At 54.0% G+C, this 7837-nt stretch overlaps 1 long non-coding RNA gene across 1 annotated transcript; it reads right to left on the bottom strand.

Annotated features, from left to right (window-relative positions):
* Positions 1-313: 313 nt before the first annotated feature.
* On the bottom strand, positions 314-5544 carry LOC120389053. Its single transcript, XR_005590736.1, has 3 exons — positions 5182-5544; positions 1214-1404; positions 314-415 (listed from the first exon to the last, which is right to left on the bottom strand). It is a non-coding gene; the product is annotated as an uncharacterized LOC120389053 (long non-coding RNA).
* Between the last annotated feature and the right edge of the window lie 2293 nt (positions 5545-7837).

Here is a 7837-nt window from a genome sequence, read left to right as displayed (position 1 = left end):
TGTGTCATTCATTAATTGATCCTCATTTCTATATTTAATGAGTATTTAATGCAAATAAATATCAGTACAGAGACAGAGGCCAGGTTTCAGCCTTTCTAGAAATTTAATCCCAAATGTCAGAAGTTTGGCTTCAAACTTTCAAAAATCCTGTTTCACACCAGTTTCTAAAAGGTTGATCTTGTTACCTATACATTCGCTTTGATACATAGCACAGCTTTCTGAGCACATGCTAATGCCAGTAACGATGTCTGAACAACACAACCTTTAGCTGTAGTCTGTGTTTAGTCACCAGGGAGAGTTCCTTGGACTCCTTGTCTTCTTACGCATTCAAATCTTTGGCCCCATCTTTCTTAAAGGACAACTTTCTATAGCCAGTGACTGATTCATTCGGTAACATCTGCCTGATACAATTAGACTAAAGAATGGAAGTTGAGTTATTTATAATTCAAGTGATTTGGTTTTTCCAGCGTGATCAAATAAAATGGAGGCTCAAGTGACCTATTTCACGTGCTGTGAGCCATGTTAACAGGAGGTGAGGACTCCCTGTTTCTAACACTACACAAGCTCTTTATGAAGAGCACTATTTCCAGAAGGGCTGCAGCTGGAGTGAGCCTTCCGGCCATTTGCACACAGACCGACTTCCTGGGGCCTCCTCCAATCACTTCCCTGCTGCAATCTGTGCTCCTCCCTCCAGATTTCATGCACATTGCTACAGCTTTCTCTTTAACGTTTCCGGCTGTTGTTGTATCTTTGTGTCAATGTTTGCTGACTTGCTGGGGCCAGAGGTTGCTAGTCATATATCCCGCCCTTGGGACATGGCCTTTAATGGCCTCCTATTGGTGTCTGTTAGGCCTAAATTCCTTCAAGTGTGCTGGTCTTTGAACCAGTCTCTCACTTCTTGTATGTGTTACCACTGTTAGTGGGAACTTCTCTCCAGCCAGGTGCTGCCCTCCTTCTGTTAGTCCTCTGTGTTGCTCGTTCTTTCTGACTCTCCTGCGTCAGGCCAGATGATGGCTGAGGCTGTTTCTAGTCCTCCTGGTCCTGACTTTGGCCCTGTCTGTCTCGCTATTCTGTAGTTGTCTCTGCTTTTATCTCCACTGCTCTCCTGACTCTGTGGTGACCTCACATGGCTTATGTCCCGCTGCAGCTGGGACACTTGCCCTTTGCCATTGCTTTGTGTGGCTATTTGATGTTTGGACCCAAGTCTACTCACCTGTGCATAGTGGCTTCAGGTCCTTGGCTCCTTTGTTGTGGTGGGCTGCTTGCTTAGCTTGGTTTTCTCTTAACTCTGTCTGTGTCTTGTCTGTATTTCCACCACTGGGCTGCCACAGACGACCCCCTCATGGGAAGCAGAGTTTTGGTTCTCTGGCCCATCAGTCCCTGTGCTGGGTTATCATTTGGGCCCTGGGAAGGAGAATTACAATGGTCCATCATGGCCAGATAGGGACCCCTTCCCGTCTGTTTGGCTTTTGCCATCAGTCTCCTGAATGTCTGTAGTGCCAACTCTGCCTCCCTTTGCTTTGTGGGTCCCCAAGGGAGGTCTTGTGCTCAACCCATTTGGGGCTGAATCAGTTGTATTCTGCTGCAGTGTGCTGTGGCCATTGTCTGAGCATCACAAGTCAGGGATGCCGGACCTTGCACCTTCAGTTTCCTCATCACAGGCCTTACCTCAGTGTCCTCCAGACCGACCAACTTCCTGTCATTAAAAGTGACCAGGTGTGTTATGACATGTTCCCTGGGTTGGGTTGGGATTTCATAAGGCTGTAGAGACTCCTTCTGTTGTCACTCACATCTCACACAGTTCCTTGTACACCCCTCAGAGGGTGTTCATGCCTGGCCATTAGATGCACTCCCTGGCTCCTCTCAGCCATGTCCCTATCCCCAGGTGTGAAGTGTGTGTCCATCTCAGGATGCCAGCTTGTAAATCTGCTGGGATCACTGCTCAGGGCCCTTTGCACAAATCCTGCCTTGTGCACACACCTCATCCCTCAGCTGGGAGCAGGGGGAGCGTCCTGGGGCACCTGCTTCTTGTGACCTGGCCAGCCCTGGAGTATGAATCGTTTTCCTGCCTGTGCCCACATCCTGCTGGGTGCTTGGTTTGATTGCCTGGAGCCTTCTGGGGAGATGCGCAGGTGATCATAGAATCATAGAATCTCAGGGGTGGAAGGGACCTCAGGAGGTATCTAGTCCAACCCCCTGCTCAAAGCAGGACCAAACCCAACTAAATCATCCCAGCCAGGGCTTTGTCAAGCCTGACCTTAAAAACCTCTAAGGAAGGAGATTCCACCACCTCCCTAGGTAACCCATTCCAGTGCTCCACCACCCTCCTAGTGAAATAGTTTTTCCTAATGTCCAACCTAAACCTCCCCCTCTGCAACTTGAGACCATTACTCCTTGTTCTGTCAATGTAGTAGCGTGTGGATAGACTGTCTCCTGTCCCACAGAGCCATCCATGCTGGACTCTGGATTGTCTGCCCGGCTCAGTGTATCTGCCAGCAGGAGTGACTTTCCTGGGCAGTACCTTAGCCTCACCTCACAGCACTGCAATGTAAATACCATGTGTCGTAGTCACAGGGGTGAACTCAGCCTTGGCTTCTCCATGACGCTTTCTAATGGCTTGTGCTCAGACTGCATGTCTGCCTCCCCAGAGGGGAATTGATGGGATTGGTCCAGTCCACAGAGTGCAGCCAGGAGCTCCTCATCTGTCTGAACATGCCTCCCCGCCACGTCTGGCAGGGCTCTGCTAGCAAATGTGCGTGGCTGGCTTTGCATCCGTGTGGCCCCTGGGCCTCCTTCGGAGGCGTCCCACTAGAGCTCTAGCTGCTCCACGGAGTTCGAGCACTATGGGGTCATGCCTTGCTTGGCACTTGCTTTCGTTTTTCCAATGCCTGTCCTGGGGTCTCTGACCATTCCCACCCTGCGCCGTTGTGCGTTAACTGTCGCAAGGGCTCACAGGCTTCTGAGAGGTGTGTGCAGAACCTGGAAAGAGCATTGTCCACCCTTATAAATCACTGGACTCCCTTTAAGTCCTTTGCTCTGGGCATTTCCTTAAGTGCGCTCTGGTGGTCCGGGTTCAGCTGCAGTCCCTCGGAAGTCAACAGATGTCCCAGGTAGGGGGCGCAGCGTCAGCCAGAGCCGTAACTAGCTATTTTTGCGCCCAAGGCAAGAATATAAAATTGCGCCCTCCCCCCCCAGGTGCCACCCAGCACCCCAACCCCCCCTCCAGCACCGCCCAGCCCCGTGGAAACACCACCACCCCCAGCGCCGCCCGCCCCGTGGAAACAAACCCTAGTGGAAACAAACCCTCCTTCCCCAGCGCCACCCCGCCAAAAGAGCTGTGGGCCGAAAAGGAAGGTTTGGGGGGGGGGGGGGGGAAGGGGAGAAACAGCACGCATAGGGTGACCAGATCATAGCAGTAAAATAGGACCCGCCCCCTCCCCGCTCGGCCCCACCATCACACCCCTCTTCACCCCCCTAACACCCTGCTGGCTTGCTGCGTCCCTCCTAGTCAGTCCCCCACCCACCACTCGCCTCCTTTCACCTTCTCCCTCCCCTGCCAGAAACCCTCATGCCTGCCCCTAGAACCCCTGCTGGCTCACTGCTCACCTCTGTGCCCACCCGCTGCTTGCCCACCCGCTCGCCCCCGACTCGCCACTCGCCCCCTTGCCTCCCCCAGTATAAAGCCTCATTCAAAGACCAGGGGTCACTATATTACTGCACACAGCAGTCAATCAATGCAGTTGTAGATAAATCTCGGCATTATGCATTTTTGTATAACTTTTATATGACTTTGTATTGAACCTTGGTAATATGTTATAGCGGGCCCCTGAGGTAGTGTAATTAAGGTAAAAGAAAAATGTCTTTTTGCTAGAAGAAGAATAAGATCTTCCCCCCACTTTGTAATCAATTGCCCTGTTGAATGAATGAGGTGTGAATGAGGAAGGCGTGGAAGGCAGGCACCTCCAGACAGCTGCAACCCTTGGAGAGGGGCTGGGAGCCAGACCAAGGACAATCAGACTTGTCAAGTGGGCTGGCCTCAGGGGTTAGAAGCAAGCCCCTTCCTTTGGGAACACCCCTTTGCAGCATTGGGACAACCCCCAGCCCAGAGAAAAGCAGCAAAAAGGACCAACGGACACAGTCCCAGATTTTGAATCTGGGAGATTTGCCCCACTCCAGCCACCGACTCGCCGCTCACCTCCTCACCCCCCTTCCAAGTATCAGGGGCGGCAGGTTTGTAGAAATGTTGGTGGTGCCCAGAACACTCAGAGCTCCCCCGAACTCTGCCGCCCACCTGCCTAAGGCTCTGCGAGTGAGTTTGGGTGGGGAGAGGAGGTCTGGGGTGCAGGCCCTGGGTTGGGGCAGGGGATTGGAGTGTAGGACGATTGGGCTCTGGGATGGAGTCTGGGGTGCAGGCTCTGGGAGGGAGTTTCGGGGCAGGAGAGGGTGTGTGGGAAGAGGTGGGGGTGCAGGCTCTGGGATGGAGTTTGGGTGCTGGTTGCAGGCTCTGGGGTGGGGCAGGGCCTCTGGATGAGGAGTGCAGGCTCTGGGACGGAGTTTGGGTGCAGGAGAGGGTGTGTGGGAAGAGGTGGGGGTGCAGGCTCTGGGATGGAGTTTGGGTGCAGGAGAGGGTGTGGGGGAAGGAGTACAGGCTCTGGGATGGAGTTTGGGTGCTGGGTGCAGGCTCTGGGCTGGGGCACGGGGTGGGGGTGCAGGATAGGTGGAGGGGTGCAGGCTCTGGGAGGGAGTGCGGAGGGCTGGGTGCAGGCTCTGGGAGGGAGTTTCGGGGCAGGAGAGGGTGTGTGGGAAGAGGTGGGGGTGCAGGCTCTGGGACAGAGTTTGGGTGCAGGAGAGGGTGTGGGGGTGGAGGTACAGGCTCTGGGATGGAGTTTGTGTGCTGGGTGCAGGCTCTGGGCTGGGGCACGGGGTGGGGTGCAGGATAGGTGGAGGGGTGCAGGCTCTGGGAGGGAGTGCAGAGGGCTGGGTGCAGGCTCTGGGACAGTTTGGGGGGCGGAGAGGGGGTGGTGGGTGCTGGGGGGAGGGGACTGCCATCACATGTGGCTTCCTTCCTCCCCTGCTGCCCCTCGCCATAGCCTCTCTGGGGGTGGGGGATGGGGCTGCCCCTTGCCCAGTTTGCAGGAGTGGTGGCTGGGGGTGGGGGGAATCACAGGGTCAAACACTCACCGAAGCCCCAGCAGCTGCTCAGGTGAGTGAGGTCCACTGCCGATGATCCTGTCTCCCACCGGAAGCCCCCTCGGCATCTCCTCCAGGTGGGTGCCAGGGGAGGGGAGGGTGTGTGCCTCCGTCCTCCCACTCCTGATGTGCTGCAGCTGGCTGCTCGCCTTCAGCCCTCTGCTGGCCAGCGTCTCTGGTTGCCATAGAGCCAGCAGCTGCCCTGCGCCCCTCGGCTTTCCGTGCCCGAGGCAAGTGCCTCACTCGCCTCGCCCTTGTTACGGCGCTGGCGTCAGCTCATCTGTATTCAGCCTAATGTGATGCTCCCAGCACCTCTTTAGGAGGTGCCACAGCTTGGGAACATGGTCCTGGGTGGCCTCTTCCTTGACATCTGCTTCTCCTACAATAAGAATGTCATTAGCTACGGTCTTGAGTTCTGGAATTACACTGGAATGCCTCTGGGGCATTTGTATCCTGAAGTACCTGCCCAAAGGTGTGGCAAAGGCTGTCAGGTGGCTGGATGGCTCATCTGGCTCCATGTACCAGAACCCACTCTTGACATCACAACCAGTCATTGGTCATCGGTGGTGACTGCTTTTCAGCGCTCTGTTGAGTGGGTTTGGATCAGTGCAGACTCTGAGATTATCCAGAGGTTTTCTCACCATGCCTAGGCTCATCTTGACATTCTGTTAGAAGGCTGAACGGGGCCCCTGGAACTAATCTCCCTGCTCTGTCATGTTGAGCATATTCTGGGGCTGTACTGTGATCCGATCCTTGGCTTGCCCTGCCTTGGTGCCCAGCAGGGCGGTACTGCTGTGTGCCAACAGGCAATGACACCTCTTGTCCCACGGGTTGCCTATTGACAGCCTGCATTTGCCCAGGGTCTCAGAATGGTTTTATTGTACATCACCAGCACTTCCTCATATTTTACAATTTAATATTGCTACCCTCAGTGTTGCTGGGATTCCATTGCAGCTCGTTCCACAGTCTAACTGGAATTGAATTTGTCCTTGATCAAATAGCATAGTTGCAGATAATGGCATTTGAATGGCTGGCAGCCGCCTTCTGCAGTGCGTGTACATTGAGAGTCACATGGCAGATCTCCTCCTCTTCACTGGAAGCCTCTATGTACTCAGTCACTGCATGTTCTGCTGCTTTTTACTTCCTGGGGTAACCTGTGGCACTGGGACATGAAGAGTTTATGTTTCCCACACCCCTGGCACCATTACACATACGCTTGGGATTTTTCTTTCTGCCTTGCTCTGTTGATTTTCACAGTATATGCACTGAACTATGATGCTTGCAGTCTCTGTCAGTCTCTCTGTCCTGCTTCCTGGGTTCCTTTAGCTTGAGCCTGTGTACTTGCTCTGTGCTAGTGGCTGTCATTGTTTTGATCCTTTCTTTAGACCAGGCCTGCACAACTCGTAAAGCGGCGAGGGCCACATTACTCCAAAGAAAAGAGCTGAGGGCCGAAACCTCCCGGCCCCGCGGAAACACCACCCCCAGCACCTCCCGGCCCCGCGGAAACACCCCGCCCCAGCACCGCCCGGCCCTGCAAAAACAAACCCTCCTTCCCCAGCGCCGCTCCACCAAAACAGCTGTGGGCCAAAAAGGAAGGTTGGGGGTGGGGAGGTGATACTTGATTTTAAATCAACCAGGGGCTCCCAGCTGAAGAGGTGGCTAGGAGCCCTCAGGAGCAAATTAAAAGGCCCGGGGCTCTGGCAGCTGGGGGAACCCGGAGCTTTGTGGGGCTGGGGCAGGGTTTTAAAGGGCCCAGAGCTCCTGCCGCTGAGGGGAGCCTGAGCCCTTTAAATCCCAGCCCCAGCCCATCCGCTGGAGCCACAGCCGGGATTCAAAGGGCTCTGGGCTGCCCGCAGCGGCGAGGAGCCCTGAGCCCTTTAAATCTCAGCCGCGGCCGGGAATCTCTGCGGGCAGCCCAGAGCCTTTGATTCCCGGCCACGGCTGAGATTTAAAGGGCTCAGAGCTCCCCGCAGAGCGCCGTGTGCACGGGATTTAGAATCCCCCTGCGGGCCGCACAGTGAGCCTCCACTAGCCGCATGTTGTGCAGGCCTGCCTTAGGCAGTTCAGCTGTCCTTGCTGTTTGGATGCATTTCTCTGGGGTCTGTTTTATATGCTGGAATAGCATGTCCCACAAACTAGCCTTCCTCTAATTAAGGAGTCTTTTATTCCCTACATTTCTATTGCATCTTGTCCTATCCTCAGAGGTTAAGGAGAACATTTTTTCTCCCTCCTCATTGTAACAACCTTTTGTGTACTTGAAAACTGTTATCATGTCCCCTCCCAGCCTTCTCTTCTCTAGACTAAACAAACCCAGTTTTTTCAATCTTCCCTCATCGGTCACATTTTCTAGACCTTTAAGCATTTTTGTTGCTCTTCTCTGGACTTTCTCCAATTGGTCCACATCTTTCCTGAAATGTGGCACTCGGAACTGGACCCAATACTCCAGTTGATGCCTGAGTAGAGCAGAAGAATTACTTCTCGTGTCTTGCTTACAACACTCCTGCTAATACAGCCCAGAACGATGTTCACTTTTTTTTTTTTTTGCAGAAGCGTTTCACTGTTGACTCATATTTAGCTTGTGGTCCACTCTGACCCCCAGATCCCTTTCTGCAAGACTCCTTCCTAGGCAGTCAGTTCCCATTTTGTA

This window comes from Mauremys reevesii, linkage group 23 (assembly GCF_016161935.1).
Source record: "Mauremys reevesii isolate NIE-2019 linkage group 23, ASM1616193v1, whole genome shotgun sequence".
Lineage (NCBI taxonomy): Eukaryota > Metazoa > Chordata > Testudines > Geoemydidae > Mauremys > Mauremys reevesii.
This window is presented reverse-complemented; position numbering and strand designations above follow the sequence as displayed.